This window comes from Globicephala melas, chromosome 13, assembly GCF_963455315.2.
Source record: "Globicephala melas chromosome 13, mGloMel1.2, whole genome shotgun sequence".
NCBI lineage: Eukaryota > Metazoa > Chordata > Mammalia > Artiodactyla > Delphinidae > Globicephala > Globicephala melas.
Genome location: NC_083326.1, coordinates 59,447,261 through 59,463,886, shown reverse-complemented (window position 1 = coordinate 59,463,886; position 16,626 = coordinate 59,447,261). Strand labels below are relative to the sequence as shown.

Below are 16,626 nucleotides of genomic sequence, written 5' to 3'. Positions count from 1 at the left end.
GTTATGTTACGTATATTTTGCCACAATTTTTAAACAACAAAAATAACATAAGTTGAACACGTACACATCCTATAGCCCAGCACACCTCCTCTTAGGAATATACATTGGAGAAGTGATGACACACAGGAACGGGGAGATGCCGAGGCATGTTTTTATGACATGGTTATATAATAACCAGAAACACGGTTTTATAATAACGAGAAGCAACCAAACAACCCAAAAGACAAGAGGAGAAATCCAGACAGTGCCCGTAACAAAGAGCAGTGACAATGAATAGACTACAGCTACCTGCATCAGCATGGATGAATATCAAAACTGTACCATCCAGTGATACAATATGTCACAGAAGACTATCTACAGTATGACTCCATTCCATTGCTTATTCAAAAATAAGCAAGACGGGCTTCCCTGGTGGCGCAGATGGTTGGGAGTCCGCCTGCCGATGCAGGGGACGCGGGTTCATGCCCCGGTCTGGGAGGATCCCACATGCCACGGAGTGGCTGGGCCTGTGAGCCATGGCCGCTGGGCCTGCGCGTCCGGAGCCTGTGCTCCGCGGCGGGAGAGGCCACAACAGTGAGAGGCCCGCGTACCGCAAAAAAAAAAAAAGAAAAAAGAAAAAAATTATAAAAATAAATAAATAAATAAGCAAGACTAGGGTTTCCCTGGTGGCAGAGTGGTTGAGAGTCCGCCTGCCGATGCAGGGGACGCGGGTTCGTGCCCCGGTCCGGGAAGATCCCACATGCTGTGGAGCGGCTGGGCCCGTGAGCCACGGCCGCTGAGCCTGCCCGTCCGGGGCCTGTGCTCCGCAACGGGAGAGGCCACAACAGTGAGAGGCCGGCGTACCGCAAAAAAAAAAAAGCAAAACTAAACAATATACCTCAGGAAACATGAAAAACCTCAAATCAACAACCTAACCTTACACCTGAAGCAACTAGAGAAAGAACAACAAACCAAACCCAAAGTTAGTAGAAGGAAAGAAATCATAAAGATCAGAGCAGAAATAAATGAAATAGAGACAAAGAAAATAGAAAAGATCAATGAAACTAAAAGCCAGTTCTTTGAAAAGAAAAACAAAATTGATAAAACTTTAGCCAGACTCATCAAGAAAAAAAAGGGAGAGGGCTCAATTCAATAAAATTAGAAATGAACAAGGAGAAGTTATAACAGACACTACAGAAACACAAAGGATCATAAGAGACTACTGCAAGTAGCTATATGCCAATAAAATAGACAACCTAGAAGAAATGAAAAAATTCTTAGAAAGGTACAATCTCCCAAGACTGAACCAGGAAGAAATACAAAATATGAACAGACCAATCACAAGTAATGAAACTGAAACTGTGATTAAAACACTCCCAACCAGAGTGAAGTTAAGTCAGAAAGAGAAGAACAAATATTGTATATTAACGCATATACGTGGAACCTAGAAAATGGTACAGATGAACCAGTTTTCAGAGCAGAAATTGAGACACAGATGTAGAGAATAAACGTACGAACACCAAGGGGAAAGCGGTGGGGGGGTGGGGGTGGGATGAATTGGGAGATTGGGATTGACATATATACACTGATGTGTATAAAATGTATGACTAGTAAGAAAATAAACATTTTTCTAAAAGTTGGCAAAAGCCTTCCCTTTTATTTTAAAAAATATCACTAATATCTAAGTTTATATGTAACTGCAAGTGGAACTGTACAAAAATTTAAGAAAAAGCTGGCGTTTTTTAATTTGGAGTTACCTAGGTTAGAATATCAAATTTCCCAAAAGGGTAAAAAGAAAAAAAAACTCCCAACCAACAGAAGTCCAGAACCAGATGGCTTCACAGGCAAATTCTACCAAACATTTAGAGAAGAGTTAACACCTATCCTTCTGAAACTACACCAAAAAATTGCAGAGGAAGGAACACTCCCAAACTCATTCTATGAGGCCACCATCACCCTGATACCAAAACCAGACAAAGATACACAAAAGAAAATTACAGGCCAATATCACTGATGAACATAGACACAAAAATCCTCAACATAATACTAGCAAATGGAATCCAGCAGCACATTAAAAGGATCATACACCACGATCAAGTGGGATTTATCCCAGGGATGCGTGGATTTTTCAATATCCGCAAATCAATCAGTGTGATACACCACATCAACAAACTGAAGAATAAAAATCATATGATTGGGCTTCCCTGGTGGCGCAGTGGTTGGGAGTCCGCCTGCCGATGCAGGGGACACGGGTTCGTGCCCCGGTCCAGGAAGATCCCACGTGCTGTGGAGCGGCTGGGCCCACGAGCCATGGTCGCTGAGCCCGTGCGTCTGGAGCCTGTGCTCCGCAACGGGAGAGGCCACAACAGTGAGAGGCCCACGTACCACAAAAAACAAACAAAACAAACAAAAAATTAAAAGCTTTTGCACAACAAAGAAAACCATGAACAAAACGAAAAGACAACACTCAGAATGGGAGAACATGTTTGCAAACGACGTGACTGACAAGGGATTGGTCTCCAAAATTTACGAACAGCTCATGCAGCTCAACATCAAAAGAAAACCCAATCAAAAAATGGGCAGAAGACCTAAACAGACATTTCTCCAAAGACATACAGGTGGCCAAGAGGCACGTGAAAATGCCAACATCGCAACATGATGCTCAATATCGCTAATTATTAGAGAAATGCAAATCAAAACTACAATGAGGTATCACCTCACACCAGTCAGAATAGCCATCAAAAAGTCTACAAACAGTAAATGCTGGAGCGGGTGTGGAGAAAAGGGAACCCTCCTACACTGTTGGTAGGAATGTAAATTGATACAACCACTATGGAAAACAGTAGAGAGGTTCCTTAAAAAACTAAAAATAGGACTACAATATGATCCAGCAATCCCACTCCCGGGCATATATCTGGAGAAAACCATAATTCAAAAAGATACATGCACCCCAGTGTTCATTGCACCACTATTTATTACAGTAACCAAGACATGGAAGCAACTTAAATCTCCATCAACAGAGGAATGGATAAAGAGGATGTGGTACATATATACAATGGAGTACTACTCAGCCATAAGAATAAAATAATGCCATTTGCAGCAACACAGAAGGACCTAGAGATTATCATACTAAGTAAGTCAAACAGAGAAAGACAAATATCATATGACATCGCTTATATGCAGAATCTTAAAAAAATGATACAAATGAACTTAGTTACAAAACAGAAATAGACTCACAGAGTTAGAAAACAAACTTATGGTTACCAGAGGGGAAAGGTGGGGTGGAGGGATAAATTGGGAGTTTGGGATTGACATATACACACTGCTTTATTTCAAATAGATAACCAAGAAGGACCTACTGTATAGCACAGGGAACTCTGCTCAATATTCTGTAGTAACCTAAATGGGAAAAGAATTTGAAAAAGAATAGATACATGTGTATGTATAACTGAATCACTGCTGTACACCTGAAACTAATACAACATTGTTAATCAACTATACTCCAATATAAAATAAAAATTAGAAGAAATAAACAATATACTTCTTTGGGATACAAACAGTTGGCAAACTATAAAGAAAAGGAAGGAAAAAATAGAATTCAAGATAATGTTGACCTGAGGGTGACAGATTATCTTACATGGATGGTCAAACAAACTGGTAACATTCTACTGTCTAAGATGAGTATTCTTTTTACTTTCTTCTTTAAATTTTACATATATTATATGTAATATATATAATGTATATATACATATATGTATACATATTTTAAATACATTATTTTTCTGGATAATATAGTTTGGAATGTTTTTTAAAAACAGTGTTTGCAAAAGAGAACGAGTTTAGTTTACGACTGAGACGCTCCAAATCTCAAACCCTCTCACATATTAGGAGGTGATTTTGTCCCTCTGATCCTTTGTGAGCAGCCCAGACCTCTCCCCAGCTCTTATCCCCTTGTGGATCAGGGGATTAGTGGAGACCAAAGACCATGGCTGGACAACTCCTGTGGGTTGGCTGCCCTGTTCTGCGCCCTGCACAGGCATCAGAACAAGGGAACCTATGGGGCTGGGTGGCGGAATGAGGGACTCTTCCGATTTTCAGTGCAGCCCAGCCCAGAGCCTTACAAAGATGAAAAGGAACAGAAAACCATATGTGAGGGCCCTGGTCTTGGACAAAGGGGCTGCTGTAGCTTTTCACAGAACCTGACAGATATTACACCACGGTTCAAATGGGTCATACACACATCGGAGTTCATACATTCTTTTTTAAAGTATCCAAGCTTGTTAAAAAAAAAAAAAAAAAAAGACAGAAGAAACAAAACAGACAGAAGGAATGTGCCAAAGACAATAAAAGAAATCCAGGATTCAGTCCCAAGAAACAGCAGGAGGTAGGGAGAGGAATGGGGACCAGGTGAAGTTTTCATCTTAGAATTTCCACGTAAATCTTCTGATGTGTTTGAACTGGGCAATTTATCAATACAATACAAAATCCTGCTCTGAGGGGATGAGAAAAAACATGGTGCCCCTTAGAGAAGGCAATCAGGAGTTACAAAAGTTGAGAAGGCTTGAAATACCAATGATACCGCAATCTTCCTTGAAAAAGGAACTTCTGGAAAATGTATTATTGCTCCAGCACTGGAGGAAAATGTGAGCTGGCAGAATGGTATAACGGAAAAAGAACACCAGGCAGGAAACCGGGGATCTGTTAGGGAGCTACGCCCACCCAGCATGTGGTAGGTGGTAGGAAGGGTATGGACGGGCTGGGCCCTCTGCCACCTGGAGGTGTGAGATTCTCAGCTCTGCCACGTCCCGGCTCTGTGACACAGGGCAGGCTGACAGAGGGCAGGCTTGTCAGCCGTGAGCCTTAGTTTTCTTATCATTAAAGTGGGAACATAAAAATGCCCACTTCAAAGGGTGGTCGTGAAGATTAGACAAGCATTGGAAGCATTTAATACCCAGTGGTGCATAATAAATGTTACGCCCCAGGCCTCAATTTCCCAACTGTGCAATTGCAGGAAGGAATAAAGGAGCTCTAGCCTCACCAGCTTTAAACTTGTTTCCCTGCTGCAGTCGGCAGAACAATTCCCTCCTCCCCAAAAGGCCCGCTTCCTTAATCCACGGAACCTGCGACTGCATGATGCCATATGCCAAAGGGTAATTACAGCTGCTAATCAGCTGACCTCGAAATAGGGAGACACTCCTGAGTTATCCCAGTGGGCTCCATGTCATCAGGGTCCTTGGAAATGGAAGCAGGAGAGAGAATCCTGCCATTGCTGGATCTGAAGGTGGAGGAAGAGGGTTTGAGCCCAGAAATGAGGATGTGCCTGGGGGCTGGAAAGGGCAAGGAAACGGATCCTCTCCTAGAGTCTCCAGAAAGGAACACAGTCCTGGAAAACCTTCATTTTAGCCAGCGAGTGACTTACTTCTGCTGCAGCCCCCCAGGGGGGAGCCGGACAGGCAGCAATGGAAGCAGCTCGGAGCACGGGCAAGGGAGCCTCCCCTGCAGAGCGCGGCCAGGCCCCGGGACACAGGACCCAGCTCCCAGCTCCTCCAGCCGGCCTGTTTCAAGAGCCATTTAACTCTCCATTAACCTGATGTGATGAGCACAGAGAAATGAACTCCCGGCAGCAACCGCATTGCAATTTACGGCACCCGCTAACCGATGTGCGAGTTTCTGCTTACTTCCCTCACGCCCTTCCTCGCCGGTGGGTGCATCGGGCCCTCTCCTCTCGTCTCCTGCAGTTTTCTATTTAGCTGTTATTCCACTCACATTTCCCATCCCGCAGGCTTTTCTCGGTTGTGCAGTTTGCCGTCAGCACCCATATCATTTTTGCAGACCTGACCGAGGTTTCACAACAAAAATCCCAAGACCCTTCAACCTTCCACTCATCCCACTTCGAAATGTTCGCCAAAAGCAAGTATCCTCCCGCATGAGGCGTGCGGTGAGGAGACCACTCGGTTGGCACTTGATGCTCCATTTTTAACTTCACTGACCAAATATCAGAGCAACTTCTGGCCCAGGCACCACCTTGGCACTCAGGACACAACGACAGCCATAGTCCCTGCCCCGAGCAAGCCACAAGGCTCTCGCAAGGAACTGTCTTAGGTTACACGCCTTCATCTCCTTGGGCTCGGGGGCATCTGTCCCATGGGGGTGATGAAACAGTTCCCCTCACAGGGGCTGAAAGGTGCAAATAAACCCAAGCATGAAGCACTATCTCGAAATGGCCATTATCTTATTTGTTAAGGATTTCTCACAGCTGAGCAGGTTTCCGCTTCCCTGAACGCAGTAAGAGAGCTCTAAAGACTGGACTTTCGTTAATGGAAAAAACAAGCCAGATGGAGGTGAGTGAGTAAAAGAGCAACATACAACTATTTCTTTACTAACTAATTACTAGGACACATTCGCCTCCAAACTCGCTCAGCAGAACAGGCTCCGGGAGACGCTCAGTTGTTTTCCAAGGAGATGGTTGTTTTAATAACCCAGAGACAAGCTACGTCACTCCCCCCTCCTCTTTACAATCACAGCCGTCGGGGGCGACCCTCCGTCCAGCACATCCACGTGCACACAAGCCCTCCCTGACCAGACTTCACCAAGATAAATAATGCTCTCGTCCGTTCTTGAATTACTCTGACCTCTCTGACAGATGCTGGCGTGCATCTCTGGAACATGCGTCCTTAATAACAAGGGAAGAAACATCCCAGGCAGCGTAGGCTCTCTTACAGACGCCACAGATACGCAGAGGGATTTCTACAGGAAGGCACGTTCATGCTCCTGGCAGGCAGCCCTCGGTCACTGCCTCTCCCCTACTGTGCACACACCCCAGTCCTGCCAGGGAACCTGCCTCCTGGCAGCACCCCTCTGCCACCCCTTAGCGTTGCCCCCACCCCTTAGCTCCCACATTTCAGGGATGTTTTCTCAGATGCGCATGACAAGCACTGAAACCCACCAGTTCCAGGCTTCTGCGGTGTCTTCCACGAGTTAACTGGCCCCCCTTCCAACACAGCCCCTGGTGCTGAAGTCTTCTTCTGTGATTTCTCGCTCCGTGGAGCCTGGTCTGTGGATACGCTGTAGCGGCTAGAGCCAGGCATGGTAGAAGTTGGCCAAGAAGGAGTCGGTGAGCTTCCCTCCCAACTCTCAAAGCGCCGTGTGCTACTCATCCACGGACCAGGTCAGTCCAACCTGACTTGAAAAGGCAGCTCTTGGGCAGAATGTGTTCGGGGGCGCGGTGTTGCGGGGCAAGCTCACAAGAGGCAGCTCTAGTTTCCGTTCCAAAAGCAAAAGAAACACCATGCCTTCATTCTCTGCAAATGGTCCGCTAGATTTCCCAAATCTCCCAAAGCAGTTTTCTAGTTATGTGTGTTTACTGGCCAACTCGTCTCCAAATATTAAAGACTAGCTCCTCAAAAATCATGCTATCAACCCACGGGGCTTTGCATTAAGAGTACCTATAGTGCTGAGAAAACTGGACAGCTGTATGTAAAAGAAAGAAAATAGAACACTCCCTAACACCATACACAAAATAAACTCAAGATGGATTAAAGACCTAAATGTAAGACTGGCTGCTATACAACTCCTAGAGGAAGACAGAACACTTTTTGACATAAATCACAGCAACATCTTTTTGGATCTGCCTCCGAGAATAGCGGAAATAAAAACAGAAATAAACAAATGGGACCTAATTAAGCTTAAAAGCTTTTGCACAGCAAAGGAAACCATAAAGAAAATGAAAAGACAACCTACAGAATGGGAGAAAATATTTGCAAATGATGCAACCAACAAGGGATTAATCTCCAAAATATAAAAACAGCTCATACAGCTCAATATCAAAAAAAACAACCCAATCAAAAAGCGGGCAGAAGACCTAAATAGACATTTCTCCAAAGAAGACATAGAGATGGCCAAAAGGTACATGAAAAGATGCTCAACACTGCTACTTATTAGAGAAATGCAAATCAAAACTACAATGAGGTACCACCCCACACCGGTCAGAATGGCCATCATCAAAAAGTCTACAGATAATAAATGCTGGAGAGGGTGTGGAGAAAAGGGAACCCTCCTACACCGTTGGTGGGAATGCAAATTGGTGCAGCCACTATGGAGAACAGTATGAAGGTTCCTTAAAAAACTAAAATAGAGCTACCATATGATCCAGCGATCCCAATCCTGGGCATATATCCAGAGAAAACCGTAATTTGAAAAGATACGTGCATCCCAATGTTCATTGCAGCACTATTTACAATAGCCAGGTCATGGAAGCAGCCTAAATGCCCATCAACAGATGAATGGATAAAGAAGATGTGCTGTGTGTGTGTGTGTGTGTGTGTGTGTGTGTGTGTGTGTGTGTATATACATACAATGGAATATTACTCAGTCATAAAAAAGACTAAAATAATGCCATTTCCAGTAACATGGATGGACCTAGACATTATCATACTAAGTGAAGTAAGCCAGGCAAAGACAAATATCATATGATATTGCTTATATGCGGAATCTAAAAAAAAGATACAAATGAACGTATATACAAAACAGAAAGAGGCCCACACACATAGAAAACAAACTCATGGTTACCAAAGGGGAAAGGACTGGGAGGGATAAATTAGGAGTTTGGGATTAACCGATACACACTACTATATATAAAATAGATAACCAACAAGGACCTACTGTATAGCACAGGGAACTATATGCATTATTTTTAAATAACCTATAATGGGAAACAATCTGAAAAAGAATATACATATATATACATACACATATACGTATATATACATATATAACTGAATCATTTTGCTGTACACCTGAAACTAACACAACACTGTAAATCAACTATACTTCAATTAAAAAATAAATTAAAAATAGCACCCATAAAAAATAACTTTGCAAGAGAAAACCAAAATCGCCTACTCGCTCACTCTGAGTTTCCTACTTTAAACTGGGGACAAAAATACATCTGTAAGACCCATAAATGCAAGGACTTATTAGTATATAGAGTAACTTAGCTAGAATGACAATATTGCGCTCCAGCAAATGGTTAATGCATAAAATTATCGTTTAAAAACTGCACTAGTGGGGGCTTCCCTGGTGGCGCAGTGGTTTAGAGTCCGCCTGCCGATGCAGGGGATGCGGGTTCGTGCCCCGGTCCCGGAAGATCCCACATGTCGCAGAGCGGCTGGGTCCGTGAGCCATGGCCGCTGAGCCTGCGCGTCCGGAGTCTGTGCTCCGCAACGGGAGAGGCCGCGGCAGTAAGAGGCCCGCGTACCGCAAAACAAACAACAACAACAACAAAAACTGCACTAGTAAGCTCAGAGCAGAGGGTTCCTAAGCTTTTTAGTTGGATGGCGGTGGTGGCTCCAGTGAATAGCTACAGACAGAAAGGAAAGTCCTCCAGTATGGAAAGGGAGACAAGGCAAAACGTTTTTGGAGGGAAATGCTGTTGACTATGAAACTGACTAAAACTGTTATTTCATGAAGAGCATTAGAGGTGAAATAAGAAAATTGAAATATATTTATTCTTTTAGACCAATGCACTCCAGTAAGATTTACACGGTGGCTGCCTCAGAGAGCCTGTATTTCGGGGAAACAGATCTTCACTTCCAGAAGCTCCGACTGAGACCTTCTGCTACCAGTCTCTGCGTCATCAGCTATGCCTGCCAGACACTGCCGGGCAATGGGACCCAGACATCAGCAAACATACCCTGAGCTAGACAGGCTGGGCCACCACAATCAATAAGAAATGAGAACACATTGCAAGTCCCAAGGTGGATAAATAAGAGGAAATCCACATATAGGACATTTGTTCTGAGTAAATCCTAAGAGTTCTCATCGGAAGAAAAAATTTTTTCCTGATTTCTTTAATTTTGTATTTATATGAGGTGATGCGTGCTTACTAAACTTACTGTGATAATCATTTAATGATATATGAAACTCTGGGGGCAAACAAGTGGGGGAGGCTCGGCTATATGCCTCAACGAGGCACTGGTGTGGCCCCGAGGCTCCACCAGCTCATGATTTCTATGGAATCCAGCAACAGGGAAGACAGAATGGAGGAGATATGGGACTGACGGTGCTGGTCCCCTGACCTCTGAGAATGGGTGCTCCAGCCTGCTGGGAACAGGACTTCTAAAATGACAAATATATCTGGAAGGCTGTGGTCCAAGGCCATTTTTGCTGACTTTAAGCAGGGTCTATGGAACCAGAGGGAGCACACAGCTCTCCTGAAAACTGATGGTGTATATGCTCGAGATGAAACTGATTTCTATCTAGGCAAGAGATGTGCTTATATGTACAAAGCAAAGAACAACACAGTAACTCCTGGTGGAAAATCTAAAACCAGAGTAATCTGGGGAAAGATAACTCGCGCTCATGGAAACAGTGGCATGGTTTGTGCCAAATTTGGAAGCAACCTTCCTGCTAACGCCACTGGACACAGAATCCGTGTGATGCTGTACCCTTCAAGGATTTAAACTTATTGAAAAGTAGATAAAACTGTGGATTTGTTCTCTTGTAAAAAAAAAAATGATATGTCAAATCATTATGCTGTACACCTTAAACTTATACAGTGCTGCATGTCAATTATATCTCATTAAAACTAAAATAAAAGTTACAAAAAAAAAAGAAATCCACATCAAGATGAATCACTGCATGTGAAACTGCAGTGGTAACAAGAAAAACGTAAAAGGAACCAAAGGGAAAGTCAGCAAAGAACAACCAGCAAAGAACAACAATTAGGCTGACAGTTACTACAACAGCAACAGGTATCAAAAAGTAATGGAATTGCATCTTTAGAAGTGCTGAGGAAAACAACTGTTAACCTAAAATTCTCTACCCAATTAAATTACCATTTGAGAGTATTTTTTAGATAGACAGGGGCCTCTGTGCAGAGATTATCTCCTACTTATGCTTACTGAAATAACCCTAAATGCATCCCAGCAAGAAGTAACAGAACCTGGAAAGAAAATGGTAACCAAAGTTGGTAAATTTAGATGTAAAAGGTGAATCAGCATAAGTACTTACAATTAAAATAAAATGGACCTTAAAATGGGGTAGCAGGGATTTGACACTCAATTATTTTCAGCAAGTCACAGTGTCAGAGGGAGTTTGTGTCCTTCAGGAGAATGGTAAATACCCTTTTAAGTATGTTTGTTAAAATTTGCAAAGAACAGAGATATAAATTCTAAACCAACAGAGAGAGAAAAAAAACAAGCCCTGTATTTTTGATGGAATGCAGGAAGGTTACAAAAAGAAGAAAAAAAAACATGGTGGCAGGAAAAGTAAATAACATGGCAGAACAAGTCCAACTCTAAGTGCAATCACAGTAACTCTAAATGGAACAAACTCACTTATTAAGATAAACGTGGATTACCTCTCACACACACTCAGCCTTAAACTGCTTAAAACATGACACAGAAAAGTTGAAAACAAAAAAGTAAAAAAATTATACCAGCAAACAATACTGCAAAGAAAGCCGGTGTAGCAATATCGGTACAATGTGATACTGAGAGCAGCATCAGACACGTTGGAACCCAAGGCAAAAGCACCAACAGAGATGATGCATTTAAGAACAGAAGAACCACCTACCAAGTTATGATAATCATGAATTGTTATGCACCCAATAATAAAGTAGCAAACACTTTCCCAAACCAAATTCACTTTATTCTGCTGAAATGGCCCCAAAAACGAGAGACAAGAAAGCCAACCCGCTGGTCAGAGGGACCCACTGGTGGGACATATCATGGCCTTGAGGGAGTCTGACCATTATAAAAGAATCATTATTTTAATTACAGAAATGAGACTATTTGGGGGAGTTAAAAGTGAACAGAAGGCTATGTATTATTCAAGAGTGACCATAGAAATTATAGATCTAGATTTCATTTAAGAAGCAGGGAAGGACTAGACTCATGAGATAAATGAGAATGAGGCAATTGTGGGGAGACATCAACTATTTTATGTTTTCCCTACTGAGGCCCATTTGTTTAATGTAAAAGTCATATTTTTATATACATTAAATTCAAGAGTGTCCTTTTATTCCCTTTGCAAAAATTAAGAAGAAAATTTTTGGCCTCGCCACGAGGCATGTGGGATCTTAGTTCCCCAGCCAGGGATCAAACCCGCACCCCTTGTAGTGAAAGCACGCTGGACCACCAGGGAAGTCCCAAGAGTGTCCTTTCACTGACAATGTGTTCAGTTGAATGAAACGAAGTCCCAGTGCTCGGGTGGGTGGTTTCAAAGTCCCCATGAGAGGCTCAGAGGCTACCAGGAGGACAGGAGAGACTGACCACACGGCCACCCTGCCCCCTAATGCGGGTTCCTGTCCCGCTGTCACCTGGAGAACCAGAGTCACACACAAACAACACAATCCACAACAGCTAGAAGTGTGCACGCTGCAGATGAGTAAAAGAGGGAAAGGATAGAAGAGAAAAAAGACAACGAAAGGGGCAGAGAGGGGCAGAGCAAATTTGATGAGTGGTAGGTTCCAACGAACCTGAGAGAGATGAATTCCACTGTCATGAGCAGGCTGGAATCAGGCCTGTGATGTGCGTTAGGAAAACTATAATTAGCGGCCAGGAAGCCCCATGGTCGTGGCCCTTTACGACTGCAGTGGTCATAAACACACAACTTGAGGCTGGGCACCGACTCACGCCCGAGGGCAGTTACACGCTGCCGCCCGTCGTCTGGGCCTCTGCTTCGATGGAAAGAGGTCACTCCAAGGCCTCCTCTTCCCCAAACGCCTGTCCTGCAAACTCTTATTTTACCCTTCGTTAATCTCACCCACCCACAGCTCCACTCCTAGGTGGGAACTATTTAGCTACAATTACAGAGATGCTCCAGACACAACATCCTCCCAGGGCAGTGACGGCAGCTGATCTAAAGGCACCGGGAAGCTTTACAAAACACAGATGCCTGAGAAACACAACACAACCAACCACTCAGATGCCTGGGTCCCACCCCCAGATGCTCTGACGCAACTGGCCAGGGCGTAGTCTGGCATCTGGGTTTGTAACCTCCCCAGGGATTCTTCTATCAGGCAGCTGGGGCGAGTGTCACAGGGCTCAAGGGCTCGTCCTCGGCACGGGTTTACAAGACCCCTTTCACCTCCTAATAAAAGCCGAGGAGCAGGGAGCAGACCTTATTCCCTGCTCTGAGCACTGCTGGTCTCTAATCCTCCTGCAAAGAAAGACCCAAACGTCTACCCTCCCACCTTCCCATTTCAAAGGGCACCTCTGAAGATGTTTGTCAAGAGGTTGAGAGCAAAGGCGAACGAGCAGTGTCTGCTTTCTGCACATCCTGTCACCAGCCTGCCCCCGGGAAAATCTAATAATTAGCCGAGCTCAGACGTCACTGGGGAGGCTCGGCGGCGCGTGTGTGTGTGTGTGTGTGTGTGCGTGCGTGCGTGCGTGTGTGTGTGTCCGCCCGTATAGGGCGAGGAAGGAGATGAGAAGGCTTCCGAAGGTACCAGAACAGCCTATGCAGCCCCTCACAATCATGTCAAACCATCCCTCCCTCGAGAGGAAGAACACGACTCCACTGTCAAGGCCAGGGGGCATGTGGACAGCACCCCACGCCCATCTGGTTGCAGGGATGCTTCCCTCCGAAGCTCCAGGGGAGCTGGGGGAGAGATGTCAGGCCAGACTGTGCACGTGGTCTCTCTCTCCCAGCCGGTGGTGCTCAACTGGGGGTAACTTGGGGCCCCTCCCTCCCCAGGGACACTTGGCTTTGCCCATAGACACTGGCACAAATGGAGGGTTGTTACTGGCACCCAGTGGGTGGAGGCCAGAGATGCTGTTACGCATCCTACGGGGCACAGAGTGGCCTCCCGCGGCAAAGAGTTATCCAGCCCAAAACACCCGCAGAGCCGAGGCTGAGAAACCATCTCTGAGCGATGGCTCAGCAGGGATTCATCCTGCAATCCCAATGTGCAATGTTATACGACAATGTGAGGGTTATGCGACACCTGGGCCCCATCACTTAGTGACCCTGTGAGTTACCTGGTTTAAAAATAAATCCAAACCCAAACCCTACACAAGAGAACCCTTGGAAACAACAAGAAACTCCCAGAGACATTTCAAAGTTGAAAAGGAAGCGAGCGGCCCAACCATGGACTCAGTTGGCCAGAAGGAAAGCATCTCATTTCACCCAGAGAAGTTCCTACGACTCCTCCAGAAGGAGCGTGTAAAGCTCTCGATCATTAAGAGTGTTTTAAACACACGCATTAGACCCAGACAGACAGGCACTTGTTGCATAAAATTACATCATCTTTGAACTGTCCTATTTGCTAGGAGCCACAAAAATAAGGGAGGATTTTTCAGAAGTGACTTTGTTTCACTCATGAAAAACATTATTGCTAATCCCCGGGAATAAGCACAGATGATGGAACATCCACAAGCCTCTTCGCAGCCCCCTCCACCACTCCCAGCGCCTTGACCAATAGTCCTGGGGCGGGGGGTATGGAAACGGTAGCCGGTGCCGCCACATCCCACGCCTGGTTTCCCCCAAACAGCCCCCTCCGGCTCCCAGCCCTGCTCAGACTATGGTGAGACCTCCAGCCGGAGGAGGGGAAGCCGCGTGAGACGGGCAAACCACCACCAAGAGGCTACTCCAACTGTTCAGGGTTAAATCATCCACACAAGTCTGGGCTTGGTGAGTAAATACAGCTTTGCCTGGGCTCCCAGTGTCCAAAGCTGAAGAACATCTATGCTCAAACACCAACCATCTGATGAATGCTTCTGTGTTTTGGACATTCCCTTGTCCCAGTCAACCTGCTGTGGGTCACAAAAAAGAACATCTGTGATGCTGGGGGACAAAAGAGAACCAAGCCTCCCACACAAGCCTTCTCTCAGCACAGGAACTGACCAGCCCAAGGCGAAGCACCCTGGAGGCTCGAGGTCTCTCTCTCATTTCTCCCAGGCTCATCCTTATGTCAGGGATTCAAATGCTGGCAATCAACTGCTCAACAGCAAGACGTTCTGCACAGATGCGTAACTATATATACAGCTTGGCGTCTTTTCAATGCTGAATAATTTCTGACGACTGAAGGGGAAAAATGAAAACAGCTTCTTTGGCCCATGATCATACCACTCAATGTCTGATGGTTCTCACGTGAGTCAGAGAAATGCCAAGACAGTGTAGTCGGGAAACAGTCATACCAGGCAGCATCTTCTAAGCATTTCTATTTCTCGGACTCTTGATTCTGCGTTTGAGGATAAAAGTTATCCAAATCATACGACGTCACTAACACCACGTACAGTGTATACATTTGACAGACCACCCCCTCCAGCATCAAATGTATATTTTGAAAAGAGAAGTGTTATTTATTCCCGCATGACAAACTGGATGCGGTTAACCGTCTAGCGGAGTTCAAATTATCCAGAAATACGTGCTATGGCTACATATATATATATTTTTTGGCCGTGACGTGCAGCATGCGGGATCTTAGCTCCCCGACCAGGGTGTGGAGCCTGTGCCCCCTGCAGTGGAAGCGCAGAGTCTTACCCACTGGACAGCCAGGGAAGTCCCTCTGGCTACAGTTTAATTATTTTTTAAGAAAAGCCACATGAACGGTGTCTGTGTCACTGAAATTCACAAGCTCCTTATTTTAACAGCAGATGACAGGCTGACAGCCGCCCTCCACAGTATGAAAGATTCCCACGTGCCAGGACAGACCACGCTGAGGGCAGAGGAAGGGCTGGGTCTTACATCTCTGGGGGGAGTGAGTGTGGCCTGAAGCTGATGGCCGCTCACACAGCATCGCTGCTTCTGCCTGAAAGGCCGCCTGGGCGCCCACAGTGATACAGGAAACAGGCAGAGAGGAGGCTGCCCGCTCACAGGGACAACCGGGTGTGGCACGACCCCAGCGAGGGACCCCCTGAACCTCAGAGCTAACAAAACAGGGCGATCTGATGGCCCTCAGTCGTCATCAAAATATTCATACTTGACCTCACCTGGAATCTCAGGTCTGTATGAACTGTCCTGAGGCGATCACTTACAGAGTCAGAAATTCCCCGCCAAGAGATTTTAAGATAATGTTATAGCTCTTTCTCAAGATAAAGATGACAAAACCTTCACTCATTCAACAAATATTTACTGAGTGCTTGACAAGGGCAAGGACGTGCAGACACACGTATATACCCGATAAGTCAGAGATGGGAGATCCGAAATGCCACTGAGGGATCCCGTGAGACCCTCAAACTGCAGGCTGGAGTAGACACCTACCAAGGAAGCACTTTCGAGATTTATACAGCTGAGTAATCGAAGCTGTGTGGGCAGAGATCAACAGAGCAGAACTGCACCCAGAAACAGACCTACACACATACGTCCCCTGATTTCTGACAAAGGTACTCAATGGAGCAAAGACAGCCTTTTCAAGAAGTGGTGCCAGAACTGGAGGCCCATAGGCAAAAAATGAACCTTGACCTGAGTCTCACACCTTATACAAAAATGAACTCAAAACGGACACCATGGATTGAAATGTAAAACGTAAAACTGTAAAACTTAACCCCACCCCCAAAACAACACAGGAGAAAATATTTAGAATCTAGGTCTAGGCAGAGCTCTGAGAATTGATACCATAAAAGGAAATATTTATAAATTGAACTTCATCAAAATTAAACATTTGCCCTGGGGAAGACCCTGCTGAAAGGATGGAAGACAAAC

The 16,626-nt window shown here is 45.1% G+C and overlaps 1 protein-coding gene and 1 pseudogene across 11 annotated transcripts in view; one reads left to right on the top strand and one right to left on the bottom strand.

Annotated features, from left to right (window-relative positions):
- MTCL1 (microtubule crosslinking factor 1) overlaps window positions 1–16,626 on the bottom strand; it is a 123,274-nt gene that overhangs the window by 80,374 nt on the left and 26,274 nt on the right. The gene's annotated exons all lie outside the window — the stretch shown is intronic.
- Window positions 10,101–10,444, top strand: LOC115842045 (large ribosomal subunit protein eL33 pseudogene; annotated as a pseudogene).